Here is a 16,492-nt window from a genome sequence, read left to right as displayed (position 1 = left end):
AGCTTAATTCCGATAAGAAACGAGGAAGTTATAGCTGTTTTACTACGGGCTGTCTGTGCTGATGCGAACAGGGGAAGCACGTCCGTGCCATATTTGGCACGTCCGTGCCATATTTGGCAGTAGCTACTGAAATGAGTTATCTGGGCTTGCACGTCCGTGCCATATTTGGCACGTCCGTGCCTTCCTGATACCCTGTCCAGATCTGTCGGGGGTATAAATACTCATTAAGGGTATTTTGTTTATTATCCCCAAATTGAGTGAAACACAATTAGAGCTAGGGTTCTTGTTCTTGAAATCCTTGTGCTTTAGAGTGGAAATTAGTGAGAGATTACTCTTGTAAACACTAATTGAAATCAATACAAACATTCTCCTTGTTCTTGGGTGGGTTTTATAGTCTTCAAGTAATTGCTTGAAGGATTTTCCCACCTTCCAATTTTTGTCTCTTTTACTATCAAATTTCCTTATTGTTTTTGCTAATTACTTTAATTATCAACCATTTGCTCTAACAAATTGGTATCAAGAGCTAGGTTAGATCCTTGGGTAAAATTAGGGCTTGTTCTTGGTTGATTGAAAATTGAAGGTATTTTGGCCATGGGAGGTTCAAAATTTGATATTGAGAAATTTGATCGGTCAATCAACTTTGGGTTATGGAAGTTGAAGATGAATGCCATTTTGGTTCAAAATGGCTTGGATGAGGCAATGTTTGGGATTAAGAAGAAGCCTTCGGCTATGTCGGAGGAGGAATTCTTAAAGTTAGACAAGAAAGCTCTCTCCTTGATTCAATTGAGCGTTTCTAATGAGGTGTTGAGGGAGGTAGCGAAGGAAACAACGGCAGCGGGGTTATGGTTGAAGCTTGAGTCGCTTTACATGACAAAATCGGTAACCAATCGACTTTTGTTGAAGAGCAAACTACATGACCTCAAACTTGAAGAAGGTAAATCCTTGAAATCTCATCTTGATGAGTTTGATTCTATAGTTATGGACTTGCATAATATAGATGTTACTTTAGATGATGAAGATTTAGCTATACGTTTGTTGTGTTCATTGCCTCCCGATTATAAGCATTTTAGAGAGACGGTTTTGTATGGTAGAGATGAATTGTCACTTGAGGATGTTAGGAGTGCGTTGTTGCAAAGGGAGTTAATTGAAAATCAATTAACTAGAAATGATGACCTTGTTCATGGTGGTGAAGGTCTTGTTGCGAGAGGTAGACCAAAGGAGAGGAACAATTTCGGTGCTAAATCCGGTACTTCTAAGTCTAGATCAAAATCTAAGCTTAAGAATGTTGTTTGTCATGCTTGCCGTAAGAAAGGCCACATTCGGAAGTTTTGCCCGGAGAAGGGGAAAAAGGATAAAGGTAAGAGTGTTGCTAGCACATCTTACCATGACGATTCGGCGGCGGTGGCTCATAGTGATAGTGATGATTCAATTCTTCTTGCAGTTGAATCGAATTCAAGGTCCAATGACAAATGGATACTTGATTCGGGGTGTTCTTATCATATCACTCCCAATCGACATTGGTTCTCTACTTATGATAGTGTTCAAGGTGGAGTGGTATTAATGGGCAATAGTGCGGCTTGCAAGGTTGCCGGGATTGGGGCGGTTAGGATCAAGATGTTTGATGGAATGGTCCGTACTCTATCAAATGTGCGTCATGTTCCGGATATGACTAAGAACTTGATCTCATTGGGCACCTTGGATAGCAATGGTTGCCGGTGCACTCTTGAAAAGGGTGAGCTTAAGGTTGCTTTGGGGGCTCAAGTTGTGATGAAAGGCAAGAAGATTGGCTCACTCTATGAGTTAATCGGGTCGACGGTTGAGAGTTCGGCATCGGCGGTGTCTTCGTCAATGTCCGAGTCCGATAATACGAAGTTGTGGCATATGAGGCTTGGGCACATGAGTGAAAGAGGTTTGTCGGAATTGTCCAAGAGAGGTCTATTGGGAAATCAAGCTACGGGTTCTATGGAATTTTGTGAGCATTGTGTGTTCGGGAAACAAAGAAGGGTTAGCTTCAAGGCGGCCACACATAGAACCAAGGGTACACTTGATTATATTCACTCGGATTTATGGGGTCCTTCTAGAAAGCCATCCTTGGGTGGTCACCGCTATTTGCTCACCTTTATTGATGATTATTCACGGAAGGTGTGGGTTTTCTTCTTGAAAAGCAAAGATCAAGTCTTTGAGGAGTTCCAAGATTGGAAAACCTTGATTGAGAAGCAAACCGGAAGGCAAATAAAGAGGTTGCGAACGGATAACGGGCTCGAGTTTGTAGAGAAAGAATTCACCAAGTTTTGCAAGAAACTTGGCATTGCTCGTCATCGCACTTGTACCGGTAGACCACAACAAAATGGAGTGGCGGAAAGGATGAATAGGACTTTGCTTGAAAAGGCTCGATGTATGTTGTTCCAAGCGGGGCTAAGCAAGGGATTTTGGGCCGAAGCGGTGAAAATGGCGGCTCATGTGGCAAACCGATCACCACACACCGCTCTTGGGTTGAAGACGGCGGAGGAGATGTGGTCGGGTTCACCGGGAGATTATTCCGGATTGAGAGTTTTCGGTTGCCCGGCTTATGCATATGTGAATGACGGGAAGTTGGAGCCTAGAGCAAAGAAGTGTATCTTCTTAGGATACACGGATGGGGTCAAGGGTTATAGACTTTGGGACCCTAGCACATCAAGAATCATCACTAGCCGAGATGTTACCTTTAATGAGTCCGTATTTCTTCAAAAGGGTGATACTTCTTCTTTTGAGCTTGCCGAGAAGGAGGTGGAGAATGATGACGGTGTTGATACTCATGAGAAGGTTGATGAAGTTCTTGATGATGATGTTGGTGTAGAGACACCACAAAAAGGTGGAGATGTTCCTTCCACTTCCTCCCCTAGGAAGGCCACCACACCTAGGAAGGAACAATCTTCCCACCAAGTGCAAAAATCAAGCCTAGCACATGGACGGGCTAAGAGGCCTATAAAGCCTCCGGTCCGGTTCGGATTTGAGGAGATGGCGGCCTATGCATTGAATGTTGCTAGTGATGTAGTCGATCTTGAGCCATCTTCATATACCGAAGCAATGGAGTGTGTTGACTCTAAAAGATGGCAATTGGCCATGGAAGAAGAGATGGAATCTCTTCACAAGAATCAAACATGGAAGCTTGTAGAGAAACCACGGGGCAAGAAAATTGTTGATTGCAAATGGGTCTACAAGTACAAAGAAGGAATCCCGGGAATTGAGGAGCCAAGGTGCAAAGCAAGAGTTGTAGCACGTGGTTTTAGCCAAGTCCCAGGAATCGACTACAATGAAATTTTCTCACCGGTGGTAAGGCACACTTCTATACGTTCACTACTTGCTCTTGTTGCCATGCATGATTTGGAGTTGGAGCAATTAGATGTGAAAACCGCATTCTTGCATGGAGAGCTTGAGGAGGAAATCTACATGCGGCAACCGGATGGTTTTGTTGTTGAGGGTAAGGAGGAGCATGTATGCTTGTTAAAGAAGTCCTTGTATGGTTTGAAACAATCACCTCGGCAATGGTACAAACGGTTTGACCAATGTATGTTGGGGCATGGTTTCTCCCGAAGTGACTATGATAGTTGTGTATACTTGAAGAAGGTGAGTGATGGCTCTTTGTTGTATCTTTTGCTATATGTTGATGATATGCTTGTAGCGGCAAAAGACATGTTTGAGGTCAAGAAGGTGAAAGAAATGTTGAAGGGGGAATTTGAAATGAAGGATTTAGGCCCGGCAAAGAAAATTCTCGGCATGGAGATCATAAGAAATCGTGAGAGACGGAGTTTGTACTTATCCCAACAAAAGTACATTGAAAAGGTCTTGGAGAGATTTCATATGATGGATGCTAAGCCCGTTTCCGTTCCTTTAGCATCTCATTTCAAATTGTCATCCTTGGATTCTCCAAATTCCAAGGAGGACAAGGAGTTCATGTCATCCATTCCTTATGCCAATGCGGTTGGGAGTATTATGTATGCAATGGTTTGTACTCGACCGGACATTGCTCAAGCCGTAAGCGTGGTAAGTAGGTACATGGCAAATCCCGGAAAGGCACATTGGCAAGCCGTCAAGTGGATTCTTCGGTATTTGCAGGGTACTTCTAGCACTTGTATTGAGTATGGGCGGAATGGAGATGACTTGATTGGTTATGTGGATTCCGATTATGGTGGTGACCTTGATGATCGGAAGTCCACTTCGGGGTATGTGTTTTGCCTCGGTGGTTCGGCTATTAGTTGGAGGTCGGCATTGCAAGAAGTGACCGCCTTGTCAACAACGGAAGCCGAATACATGGCTTTAACGGAGGGGTTTAAAGAAGCCCAATGGCTTGGTGGCTTTGTTGGAGAGTTGAGGTCGGAGAGATGTGTTCCTATGATGTATAGTGATAGCCAAAGCGCTATACACTTGGCTAGAAATCAAAATTCTTTTCATAGGAGGACAAAACACATCGATGTAAAGTATCACTATATTCGAGATACTATTGCTAGTGGCAAGGTTGCACTAGGGAAGGTGCATACTTCAGAGAATCCGGCGGATATGTTAACTAAGCCTTTGCCGGTTGCAAAGTTTGAGCATTGCTCAAACTTGGTTGGTTGTTATTAGCTATGTTGTTTTTTTTGACACCCTTGTAAGGGTGGTTACACCTTTTGTAGGTGGTTTCATCTTTGTTGAAGATGTTGGTTACATCCGTTGTTTTCGGATGGTTTTTTTGTGAATACTTGACATGATTGATTATCTTGTCAAGGTGGAGAATTGTTGGAATGTGACTCGAGAATCAATCGAGGCTTGGCATATAAGCTAAGGGGAAGAATTGCTTGTGTTAAGCAAGGAAGCATTGGATGGGTCAACTTCAACTGGGCATATCTCTCAAACTACTTAGAGTTTTGAGGTGATTCAAGTTGGAGGTGAAAGCTTGTTTCAAGAGCTTTCCAATGATAGGTCATAAGCTTAATTCCGATAAGAAACGAGGAAGTTATAGCTGTTTTACTACGGGCTGTCTGTGCTGATGCGAACAGGGGAAGCACGTCCGTGCCATATTTGGCACGTCCGTGCCATATTTGGCAGTAGCTACTGAAATGAGTTATCTGGGCTTGCACGTCCGTGCCATATTTGGCACGTCCGTGCCTTCCTGATACCCTGTCCAGATCTGTCGGGGGTATAAATACTCATTAAGGGTATTTTGTTTATTATCCCCAAATTGAGTGAAACACAATTAGAGCTAGGGTTCTTGTTCTTGAAATCCTTGTGCTTTAGAGTGGAAATTAGTGAGAGATTACTCTTGTAAACACTAATTGAAATCAATACAAACATTCTCCTTGTTCTTGGGTGGGTTTTATAGTCTTCAAGTAATTGCTTGAAGGATTTTCCCACCTTCCAATTTTTGTCTCTTTTACTATCAAATTTCCTTATTGTTTTTGCTAATTACTTTAATTATCAACCATTTGCTCTAACACATTCAAATAACAGAATATCAAGTCATTGCATTGCAATAAGGTTATGATCATTGGAGTTACTGTATATAAATATCTAGGGGAAATTGGTTGGCTGGCCACACCGCCATGGTCGAATGGCCAGCCATTTTTAATAGGATGGAGGAGCTGAGGGAAATAATATTTGTCATTTACTCTTCTTGTTTGTGAATTGTTGGGAGTAAATTTTGGTTCTAATGTTTTCTAATTTTACAGTCATGGCACTTGTAGAGCATTTCAATCGAGAACCAACTCCCAGGACAATTAAGACTACTAGCAGTGATTTGAACATGTAGACATATGATGTGTTAAATTCTGTCCGTTGGATCAGCAGACACCGTAGTGCACATCATTGAATGCACAAGCTAAGTAGACTGAATCATTTAAACTGCAAATTAAAATTACTATCTATTCATCAGTTTAATAAAACCAAATTACCATTGATTTATGTAATCTTTAACATAATCTCCTTTAAAACCAAATTATAATGATGACAACCAAACAAAAAATGATAGTAAAATTAATCAATTTTAGTTATAAAGCCACAATTTCATTTATAAAGTCCCAAGTCTCACAACAGTAGTAATGAATTATAATTTTAGTTTAGCTCGGCCGCCGGTACTGATCGTCACCATCGGAAAACGATTGAAAAAATTAAATAAGTAAACACTCAATAGGTCTCCTTTGGGTCACCCTAGTTTTGGGATGTCAATTTTGTAAGACTGCAAAAAATTTCGTCTTTTTTTTTTTTTTTTTTTTGTAGAAAGTCGATTCAGGTTAATATTGGAGTGTAATAATTACTCAGAATAAATACTCCATACATGAATGATGAATAAGATAATGCTTATTAATACTCCCTCCATCCTTTAATTAAATTCTTACTTCTCACATTGCTAGAAGTAAGAATTTAATTTAGGGACAGGGGAGTATGTTATACACATTAATAATTATGTGAACTTAATTAATTTTATTATTTCACGCATTATTATTTCACAATTTTGATGTACCATTTAGATATAGACTTCTCCTTAGGGAAGGTGTGATTCCCTATGGCTCTCACTTTTGAGGTATTTGTTTTATTGGTAGACTTAAAATTCAAATCGTGGTTATGACTAAATTTCGTTTGTTGTAGACACGTAGTATATTGGTTGTTTACTACGTAATAGAATTTCTTGCAAAACTCAACCAACTTTTATTTTCTACAAGTAATAGACTCTTCACTCGTGCAACATCCCTTCCCCAGTTCCTCCTATCTCATTTTAGAGTTGGTTCTTACTAAATAAGAAGTAGTTCAAAGACCTAAGATATACGTTTGATTTTATCTCTAATTAAAGCTAAACATCCCTTCCCCAGTTCCCCTATCTCCTTCTGTTTTATAATGTGAAGTGTGTATAAATATAACAATTGACAACCTCATTGGTCAAAATTCAAAAGGTCCAATCGAGCAAGGTGCAATGGTCAAACTTGTTACATAAATGAAGTTGAAAATAGTCAACTTTTATTGTTTCTTAACAATGATTTAGGAAAAAATTGGATACTTTTTCCATATAATTTTTTTTTTAATAAGTTAGGTGAAGGCATCTAAACATCACACATGCTAATTTAGTCCGTGTTAGATTGAGTTCTCTTCACCTTAAACAAATAATATTCACTAAGTTAAGTTTCAGTCTGTAAAATCAATAATTTCAAAGAACAAATAGAATCAATATCATTACTTACTCCACATCCTAGGGAAATATACTAGATATATAAATATACTGTGTATTTGGGACAAGTAGGCTTCACGATTCTAGTCATTGCTCCTTTGCCAACTTATTGCATTGTCTTCTCATTTTTATTAAAATCTATTGTGGTGGAATCTATTTAGTAATTAGAAGTCGTTGTTTCAGATTTTGATTTGAGAATTTGCTTTGTTAGACTTTTGTTTTTTTAGTTGATGATTGAGTAGTGCGATAGTAGTTGGACAGTTATGTACCACATTAGCCTCCCATTTGCATGAGATTTCAATCATCATGTTAAAACTCTTGTTAAGTCAATCAAATTGCATATTCCGACAATTTAAATAATACGTAGTAATAAATATTTCATATTTGATTAAATGTCATTTTTGAAGAATTGAGTTAAATACTACGAAGTATAATTATTTTTCATTGTACTAAGAAGTTGTTTATTATTTGCAGATAGTATAAAATACTTCGTATGTGACTAACTTTGTACAGTATTTCGTACGAGTATTACTTAAGGGTGATGGAATCAATAATCATAATACAATAAATAAGCATGTAGATTCAAAAATTAAATAAAAATTAGTATATGATATGTCAGACAAGTCAGAACAGCAAAGACTCATTTATGCTTGGATGATTGATCCTGATATGTGGCAACACCAGGATGTACAGTAGTTTTTCTGTTGCTTTAATTAAATACTCTATTAAGTTGACATTTGTTCCATTAATTAATAATTTTATAATTCTCCATAATCCTAAGTACAAGGTTTGGTTTCTTGGGATAATACATTGGGAAGAAAATCAAATCTGGACAATAATGACAAATTTTATGTAACAAACTATTCTTCATACCTAATCTATGTCACAAACTCACAAACATAGTGTTTCATACAAGAAGATATCACAACATTGTGTAACAAAACTTTCAATGACCTCTAACTAAATTATAATTGTATGTACAAGTTGATACAAATGTAATATACTCCTGTGTAGTGTATAGGCATCAACTATCTTGGCCCTGAGAGCCGGACAGCCGACTGGTAGGCTTCGCTGTTGCAATCTGATGGCCCTGATGAACTCCCAGTCGCGGTACCCTCATTGCTAGATAACTTAAAGAAGTTAGAAAATAGCCTTGCACCCGTCAAGGAAGACGTTGGGGGCATAGGAACAAAAGAGATACCTTCAAGCATTTGGACAACTTTAGTCATAGGGGGTCTCATTGACATGTCTTCTTGTATGCACCATAATGCAACCTTAATAGCGGTCTTCACACTCTCTTCATTAGGGCCGTATTGTAGACCTGAATCAAGGATTTCTATTAGCTTCCCTTCCTCCATCATCTTGAATGCATAGGCCGGAAAATGAGATTTCTCCGAGGGAAGTGAAGGATCATAGCTTTTCCTGCCTCCAATGATCTCAAGCAATACCATTCCGTAGCTGTACACATCACTCTTCTCTGATATTGCATAGTTTGTTATCCATTCGGGTGCAAGATATCCCCTTGTGCCTCGAAGTGTTGTAAAAACATGACTTTGCTCCCTTGTCATCAACTTGGCTAACCCGAAATCTGACACTTTTGCCTCAAAATGTTCATCAAGAAGAACATTCTCTGGCTTTATGTCACAATGGACAATCTTCACCTCACAGTCCTCATGAAGATATGCTAGTCCCTTGGCAGTACCCACCGCGATATTGAACCTTGTTGGCCAATCCAAGAAACAATCATTGTCCTTATTTCTCTTAAAAATCCATTTGTCTAAGGAATTGTTTGCCATGAACTCATAGGCTAAAAGCCGGTGGCTCCCTTCAGTACAAAACCCCTTCAGTCTGACTAGATGATTGTGGTGAATGCTGCCTATGATGCTAACTTCAGCTCGAAACTCCTTTTTCCCCTGACCGACCCCTTCAAGTTTCTTCACAGCAAGAGGAGTTCCATCAGGAAGCTTCCCTCTGTAAACTGAACCAAATCCTCCTTGCCCAAGCTTCACAGAGAAGTTGTTGGTGGCATCCTGCAGAGACTGGTAGCTAAATCTCACCGGCATCCCTGCTAACGACTCAAGAAAATTGTCCTCTTCGGAGAGTTCCTGAGGACTTCCAGGCACTTCCTTCTTTTTCGTGTAATGCCTGTATCCTACATAAACCATACTGACTACAATCAGTACAGTCAGGATAACTATGGTGATCACAACAGGCAAGTGCTTTCTACTGCCTCCACCTTCCCCTTCTTCAATACTTTCGTCCATAGTAGCTTTCACAAAGACTGAGTATTTGGATGTAGGATCAGAGGTAAAACTTCCAATCCTATCAAACAAAAAGCAACTGCGCGAGCTGTTATCAAAGAACAAACCAAGGCACGAGCAATTACCATTACAAGAGGCCTTGCAGGCATCCAAATCAGTTTTCATGGAAGGCTGAGTAAACCCAAGAGCAAAGTAGCTAAGCCCATCCCCGGGATTAACAAGCTGAACACCAACACTCGAGTTACCACATGGATCAGAGATGCCGGTTGTACAAGACCGTGAGACTAGTCCTGAAGGACACTGGCACCTGTTACTAGAACAAGCATTATATGCATCACAAGGCTCGGGTGTTTGACATAGATCACTCGGTATTTTCACCTGAGAAGCCGCCTTTGAAGGACCATTTCCAATGCTTAGGAAGTCCAAAAACCCATCACTCCCCAACACCGCAATCCAAGTAGAATTCCTAGCATTGGAATTAGTAGAAGATATCACCAATTGCCATAACAAAGACTTGCTTTCATCATAAAACTTCCATGAATTCGACTCAATTCTTGCTGTTTTAATCCCCCCACCATCCTTATTAATGATCTTCCTAGTATCCTGTTTCATAGACCAATAAGTCTGGGATGTTTCATACCCAGCAGAAAGAATCATATCACCAGACTTAATCTCAAGCACATATGACAAGTTACCCTTATTAGGATTACTCGAAAGCTTCATCCCTTCAACAAAATCCTGATTTGAAAGAAGGGTATCAGTAGGATTCTTAAAACTCTCCCACACTATAGTACTATTATCACTCCCATACAACACCAAATTTCCAGTATCCTGCAATTCAATCACAGAAACCGGTTTTCGCCCTGTATCCGGCTTCCATACCGCCTTTCCTCCACTTTGGAGGGACACACTACCATCACTATCAAACACAAAACTATCAGAATTCCCAACTGGGAAAACTCTATTAGCGGTCCACACAATTGTGGAACTCTCTTGGTGAAAAATGACTAACAAAAACAATGTTACATCATTAGTTGGTTTAAATCCAAATGCAAAAGTAGTGTCATTTGATAACAGAAATAACCCATTATTATCAATAAAACCCATTTGAGATGCTTCAAACCCTGGAAATATTTTGGTACTACTTTGAATACTACCAATACAAGATTGAGATAATGCAAGTAGAATGAGCAAAAATAGTGGGAATTTGAAGAGAAGAAAACCCCAGTTTCCCATTTTTAACAAACAATTTGCACAAACTTCTAGAATTTTGCACTAAAATAATTCTCAGAAATATAGTCACTTCAAAAACTGAGAAATAAAATCAAGTAATCTCAGAATCATTTTGGACTAATCAAATACTTTGTATGTGCTTAAATTATACTATGAACAAAACAAAACTACCCAGAATTTGTAAAATTTGATCAAAAAAATCTTAAGATGATGATGGGGTTGGCTGCATGAACCAAAATTTTTTAGAGGGTGTTCTCAATTAAGGAAGATATGAAAGAAAACAAACCCAGAAAATAGAATTTTGGATTGTGAATAGAAGTTAGAGGAATAATAGAAAAAAATACCTCATCTTCTGGCACAGCTAGTAAATGAAAGTAGTTCAGAAACAAGAAAAATTTTCTCTCTCCTAACTGGCCTAAGTTTCTGGATCAGAAAGAGAAAATAATACAAGTGGGATTTTCTCACATGGGTCACCTTCCTTTTTCATTAATAAAAGATCAAATACACAATTTTATTTATAGACTATACTCTGTTTCTATTAAAAAGAAAGATCTGAGTTGGGTTTTTTTTTTTTAAAAAAAAAAAAAATGCAACAGAGAAATTCTGTATTGTTATGAAGGTGACATATGCATAATTTGGATAGGAGGATTATAATACATAGTGTAATATATTACTTAATTTTAGGATTATGATATAGTATAAAGTACTTGATAACTTTAGTAAATGGGTAAGCAAGATTTTCAATGAGGTTTGATGAGAGTAGATAGGAGTTCATCTGGAAGAGTAAATTGAGGGAAGGAAGAAGAAATTAAAGAAAAGTGTGTGATTTAATTAATGAGAAAGTTGGACGAAAGTGATAGTGATTTCAGGTCAATTTATTTTGCAACCAACTTTTATGCTTTACACACTCTATTACGCAGGCTTATTGCCTATTTTCGTCCAAAGTATTGAATTCTCTCATTATCTCATCAGATGATCAATTAGTAGTTTTTTGTACTTGGTGTAATGGTAAAGATTTATTTGTGCGATCAAACTCATTCGGGAGTCAAAGAGTTGGGAACACTTTTAGAGTGGCGACTCTTACCATTTCCTTAATTCTTAATTCATGAAGGATTAAGTAGCTCAAGCCTACTAAAAGTTTTAAACAGATCAAGTTTATACATCGAGTTTCTTGTTTAGCACAATTAAGATTTTGGACTAAAGTGCACAATACTTAGTGACATTGACATTGTAGTAAAAAAACACAAATATTTTGTACTTATGTAAAAGAACACGATATTATGATTTTATTCGTAGCTATAATAAAAATTGAAACTTTATTCAATATATATGTATCATATTTTCTTATCATAATGACATGTTCATTTGCGTGCACACCATATAGGGTAACATATTCTGTAGTTGACAGTGAGCATTATTGTGCACTCTTGTTCTAGTCCATAATCTACTAATTGCTTATTTAGTAGGACACTTAAGTTATTACACTACCAAAATAATAATAGTATAATAATACAAGTAGTAATAACAATTGGGTTTCTTTTGAATATTGGAAGAGACAGAAGATTTTGTTTCATTTTAATTTGCTTGTTTGATTAAAATCACAACTACTCTTTTGTTATTTACTGGTAGCTAGAAGACATTTATTATTCGTTTGTCTACGTAGCTTGCAGTGCCAACTTCCAAACTTCCAACATTACTGCGGTGCTAAAGCCTAGAGGTATACCAACGTTAGCAACGTACCATAAGTCATAACACAAATTATAAGTTTGACACATGATCCTATCATCAAAGACCTCGATAACCTTAAATTCAAAATATAGCTGCTAGACCATAAGAAACCATTTGTACGGATACTCTTATTTTATTTTTCTCAATCAAATATTAGAATTACTACTGCTCATATTATTGACCAAATTAGATATGTTAATGTACGGAATAATAACTAATTTTAACATAAGATGTACTATCTCTGTTTTAGTAATATTGTAACAATTAAACTTTTGCACTATTTATCATGTTTGTTTTACCACATATTATGATTTATATATTAAGTAAAATATATTCATGTGACATCTTGTTAGATTCGTCTCGTAAAATACTTGCACAATATCAACTTTTTATAAATTTTACTCTTATAGAATTATACATATTTAACATATAAAATGTGTTTTGAGATACGTAATTTCATCCTTATTGCAATATTAATGGAACGGAGGAAGTAGCTATTTTGAGTCTCTTGATAACAAAATAGATTTCATTACATAACCTAAAAAACTTCAATATATAATTCACCATCGCTATAGTACTAGAGCAAGAGATTGAACAAATTAATTTGGTGAGATTTTAACCTAAAATCGTCAATGTGTTACAAAGTACGAGGTAATCCACAAATGATAATTATAATGTGCAATCACTAATTTTGGTTGACTTTGATATGAACGCAGCAAATACTACTCACACTAGGAGTAAGACACTTCTAGAAATATTGGTAGAAATCCAGATAATTAAATGATAATGCAACGATTTATTATGTACAATATCATGCTATCCAAAAATTTCTTTGGTAGTGCATGCATACGCCACGTTGCATTCTGCATGGAGCATTACCAAATTTTAATCGCTTTGACGACAATGACCACGAACCCCATACCCCAAACCAAATCCTTTTATTCGATTGAACATTTGAAGTAATTGTCATTATGATATGACATTTCTTAAATGTTTAAATCAAATTATAAAGATAATAACTCAAATCATGTCATACAAAATTACTTCATATAAAAATAACAATAACAAATAAAGGAGCAGTTTTACGATGGCTATAATAATTTTGTAGCCATTGTAATCTTTCAATATCAACCTTTAAAATTTGGTATTAAATCTTAATCATTCATTGATTTGACTATTTTTATTTATTTTTTCTATTTTTTTTAATAATTAATAAAATTTACTGTAGTTTTTTTCCTTAAACTAAATTAGAATTGATCGATTACATTTAAGAAAAGCCTTAAAGTATTTTCTCCAATCCTTTCTTCCATTGATACGTTTGATTCCGAATTTCCACTTAGTATGATGATGTATTTTGTATAACAATGGTGTTGGGTGATATTTTGTTTTGCGGGAAAGAAGATACCACAGAGTAGTTGATTACTTAATTGTGGAGGATAACATTTCTAATATTCAGATTCTTAATGAAAATGCCAAGCTAACCATGTTAATAATCTACTTTACAACTAATGGAGATTGTGAGATTTGCTGGGTAAGTAATAAACAGCTTGTGTTGGCGACGAAAACAAGTTTTTTTTTTTTTTTTTTTGGGAGAAAAAATAAACAGTTATTTTTTAAAATAAAACAGTTAAATTTTTTTTTTTCCTTAAATTTTTTATAGTCAAACAAATAAATGAACAAGATTTTTCCTTAAAATTTTAACGGTTGAGATTAATAATAATTACAATGGCTACATATTTATTTTAGTCATTGAATAGTCTTTCCAAATAAAGTGCATCTGTAAAAATATAGGCTAAAACATCTTAAATAAAATAAAGCGAACAATAATTAATGTCATAGTAAAACGGAAAAAATGATCTGACATTATTCTATTTTATACAGAGTATTAATAAGTGTATACTCCGCTTTTTATAAATGTTCACTGAGTTAATTATAATTAACGGTCAAAATTATATCTCAATTGCAAAGATGGCAACTATCTAGAAACGAAAGTGACAATGCAAAGATTGCAGTAAGTTAGACCTAGGCGACCACTAGAATAGAATGTGATCCACCGGCCCTAAAATAGAATAAGAAGGTCCCAAAATCACAACTAATATCACGTTTTTAATCAACAAATCAAATGCCATACAAGTTGAGTGTCACATTATATTGTCCAACCAAATTGATTGATAATTTGATATTGATATTCCTAATAATATGTGTATACACCATTTCAACTATGGCCAGCTCTTGTAGGGCTGCTTCTTGTCGTTTCAACCCCCTTCTATCACCTTAATTGCTTCGTACGTCAATGCATTTATGCATGTCCATCCAGTGTAACGGTCATTGTTTGAGCATATTTGTTCGTTACAGTAATTTTATTTATGCACCATTAATTTAGACTCTCAATATCACATTGTTCTCCCTACATATTAGATCGGCAAATAATCATCGTATATATATTAATTTTAGCACTATTGTCCAAGGTTATCGAATAGGCCCCGTTCTCTTCACCTTATTTTTGCTGAATTGAAATTATTTTTACTGAAACAAAATTATATTTACTGAACTTAAATTATTTTTACTAAACTTAAATTAATTTTACTGAACTGAAATTATTTTTGCTGAACTGAAATTGTTTTTATTGATTTTCTATTATAATTCTTCTTTAAGAAAACTGAATTTTTCAGAGCTGAACTTATTTTTACTGAACTGAAATTATTTTTACTGAACATAAATTAATTTACTGAACTGAACTTATTTTTACTGAACTGGAATTATTTTTACTTAATATTATTTTTTTTAAGGTGAAGAGAACAGGGCCTAAGCGGTGATCACTTGTTCCTAATTTCAAAAAAAAAAAAAAAAAAAAAAATAAATAAATAAAATTGAACTACTTAATGGCAAAATATATGTAACCAGGCCATAGAGTACGAGTATAAGATTGGATCTTTTACCAAAATGGCTAATTTTAGAAAAGTATTTACCAAAACGGCTAATCATAAATTTTAATTCCAAAACTAGCTAAATTATTGACTTGAAAGGAAATTATTTATTTCTTATTTTTCTTTGAACCAATTTGGTACACTTTATGGGTTTTTTTTAATTATTATTATTTTGGTTTTTTAGTTTTTTTGGGAAATTCTAATGCTTTTTTTTAAAATATCCCATTAATTTGAAAAATAACATTCAACGTAAAATATTTGTAACAATTCTCAGGAGACTCTACTTTATTCAATGGTGCAAGCATCAACATTTTTTTAAAAAGTTACACAAAATAAAAATATATTTAAAAAAATCACTCAAAAAATTGATCCAAAAAAAAAAAATCAACTGAGAACATATTCATTGTCAGTCATTATATATCACATAAATATATGTTCATTATATATCACATAAATGTATGTACGTAGTTTGATTTATTACAAACATTAAACTCAAAAATATTCAAATTAGTCGACATTAACAGAGATTAGATACAATTAAGAGGCATGTAAAGATGAACAATACCTTAAAAACCGTTATTGTCGTATAAATTTGCGGTGTGTTGATAGAACAATACTACAATTCCAAATTTTTGTGATACAATCTAGGTGTTTTTTTTTTTCTGTGATCAAAATTACTCTGTATATTTGTATATGGCTTAAATTTTCCAACTTAAAAAAAAATCCTAAATCAAAATTAAAATAAAACAAAATAAAAAAAAATCAATAAAGTGAATCAAACCGGTTCAAAGGAAAATAAGAAATAGCTAATTTCCTTCTTAGTCAATTATTTAGTTAGTTTTGGAATTAAAATTTATAATTAGTCGTTTTGATATATACTTTTATCAAATTAGTCATTTTGGTAAAAGATCTTATGAGATTACTATTACAAAAAGGTCAGATGAAAAGAGCAGATTTAGAAAATAATATATAGTCTTTTTATCGATTTCACAATGAACGCCAATCACCCTTATTATGGGCGTGTTCGGCAATATGTAACTATAAAGGTAATTGTTAGCTGTGATAGTAGTTGTTATCTATCAACTAGCTGCTAACTGTGAGAACAAATAATTAAGTATGAGTGTTTGGTAAACTAGCTATTAGCCGTGAAATTCTAAAAATATAGTAGT

The 16,492-nt window shown here is 35.4% G+C and overlaps 1 pseudogene; it reads right to left on the bottom strand.

Moving 5' to 3' along the window:
• Positions 1-7,990: 7,990 nt before the first annotated feature.
• Positions 7,991-11,317, bottom strand: LOC145592573 (G-type lectin S-receptor-like serine/threonine-protein kinase SD2-5 pseudogene; annotated as a pseudogene).
• Positions 11,318-16,492: the final 5,175 nt, after the last annotated feature.

The sequence above is a fragment of the Chenopodium album genome, chromosome 18 (assembly GCF_948465745.1).
Source record: "Chenopodium album chromosome 18, dcCheAlbu1.1, whole genome shotgun sequence".
NCBI lineage: Eukaryota > Viridiplantae > Streptophyta > Magnoliopsida > Caryophyllales > Amaranthaceae > Chenopodium > Chenopodium album.
Note: the sequence above shows the minus strand (reverse complement) of the source record. Positions and strands in the feature narration are given on the sequence as shown.